The 2,039-nt window shown below is 51.3% G+C and overlaps 1 pseudogene; it reads left to right on the top strand.

Moving 5' to 3' along the window:
• Positions 1 to 577: 577 nt before the first annotated feature.
• On the top strand, positions 578 to 1,429 carry LOC102961310 (annotated as a pseudogene).
• Positions 1,430 to 2,039: the final 610 nt, after the last annotated feature.

Below are 2,039 nucleotides of genomic sequence, written 5' to 3'. Positions count from 1 at the left end.
TGGGCTTCAGTAACAATCCAAGATCATGGGGGCTTATCACAACAAATTCAGTCAGCTCCCAGGACCGAGATTCACCCACTGCTCTGCTGGGCTTGGCTCCGGGTTCTGGATCAGTGACCCGTGTCGCCCAAACCAGGCGTCCAAAGGAAGGAGCCGTGGCTCCTGGGGGCCCACTCTTCTTTTGCTGGAGGGCAGGAGTGTAAAGGAGGAAGTGAAAGCCCGACACGCCTCTTAGAGCCTCTGCTTTGGGCCAGCGTGCTGTCACAGCCACCACAGTCCTCAGCCACAACAAGTCGTACAATCAGCTACTCTGTCCCTGGCGGAGAGGAGAAAAGTACTTCCTACAAAAATTACAGGATGTGCCACAATGGGACAGAACTTTTCCACCCTCCTAAATTTGGACATGGCCGCATAACTCACGTGGACCGATGAAACATGAGCAGACGTGTGGGTGCACCTTCCAGCACCTTCCTTCCCACCGCCTCAGAGACCAGCGGTGTTCTAAATGACAGAGCCTCTGCCACTGGATCCCTGTGGATCAGAACACCTGCTAACCCAGAAGCAACGCACAGTGAAGATGAAAAACACACTCTAGTTTTTTTGTTGGTTGGTTTGGTTTTAATTTTTAATGTTTATTTATTTTTGAGAGAGAGAAAGAGACAGGGCGTGAGTGGGGCAGGGGTGGAGAGAGAGAGAGAGAGAGAGAGAGAGAGAGAGAGAGACACGGAATCTGAAGCAGGCTCCAGGCTCTGAGCCATCAGCACAGAGCCCAATGCCGGGCTCGAACTTACGAGCCGTGAGATCATGACCGGAGCCGAAGAAGTCGGATGCGTAACCGACTGAGCCACCCAGGCGCCCCTAACCAACACCCTATTTTGAGCTGAGCTCTTTATTACGGATCAACCCTGAGCTCCCAGATTTGTCAGAATTACTCTACCAAGGTAGAGGCCACGTCCACACCTGGTCAACCTGCACCTGTGGGCCTCCTACACGTAGCTCTCTCTGGCCTTCCATTTCCACGTGACGATGTGGCTCTGGAAGGCGTGGGCCACTTCTGCAAGCTGGTGAGAAGAAGCACGTGGGCACTAAGCGTCTCTTGAAGATGCAAAACCAGTGCGGCAGCCGCACCCGCTTCCAGGACGTGCAGGAGCCGTCGGAAGAGGAGTGAGGCCGTGGAAGCCGCCCTGCTTCTGGAGAACAGCCTGAACCAGGCCCTTTTGCACCTACACACCCTGGGTTCTGCAGGCAGCCCGGGCTCTGTGACTTCCCGGAGAACCACTTCTTGGATGAGGTGGCGAAAGTCATCAAGAAGATGGGCGACACCCTGACTCACCTCTGCGGGCTGCCTGGTCCCCAGGCTGGGCTGGGCGAGTATCTCTTCGAAAGGCTCCCTCTCAGGCATGACCGGGAGCCTCTGAAGCCCCCCTGACAGCCCTCTGATGCCAGGGCTGGTGCCTGGGCCTCTCTCTGCAGACACTAGGCAGCTTTATAAGCATCCTGGAGCCCTCTCCCGAGCCACAGGTCAAATGGAAAAAATAAAGCTTTTTGAAGAAAAACATATATACATATATGTATATCCAAGGTTTTATACGTGCGTGCGTGTATATATATATAAATTTTATAATATATATATACATATATATAATCTTGGATTCTAACATCACCAACAGCTTTGTGTATTTGCTTTATTCTGCAATATACATACAATAAGCTCAAAATTACAACATCTACAATAAAATGACTGAATGATTTCCTGGAGCTCCTTTTACCCTCGGAAAACATGCCACCAAAATATGTTCAAGAGTCCTGTGTGCAAAAGACACCTGAAATCATTCCTTTTGCTGGGCAGTTACTTCTTCTCTATCACACACGCAATCCGTCTGCACTGGGAGCCGCCGGCCGCCTGCTCAGCCAGCTGGCCGCCATCGTTATCACAGCCATTGTTCTGTCATTTGCTCCCAGACCAAACTGTCTGCTGCCACAGAGCTGGCTATGAAAAATGTTAGGTATTTAACATCCCCGCATCAATTTTAAATTAA

This window comes from Panthera tigris, chromosome F3 (assembly GCF_018350195.1).
Source record: "Panthera tigris isolate Pti1 chromosome F3, P.tigris_Pti1_mat1.1, whole genome shotgun sequence".
NCBI lineage: Eukaryota > Metazoa > Chordata > Mammalia > Carnivora > Felidae > Panthera > Panthera tigris.
Note: the sequence above shows the minus strand (reverse complement) of the source record. Positions and strands in the feature narration are given on the sequence as shown.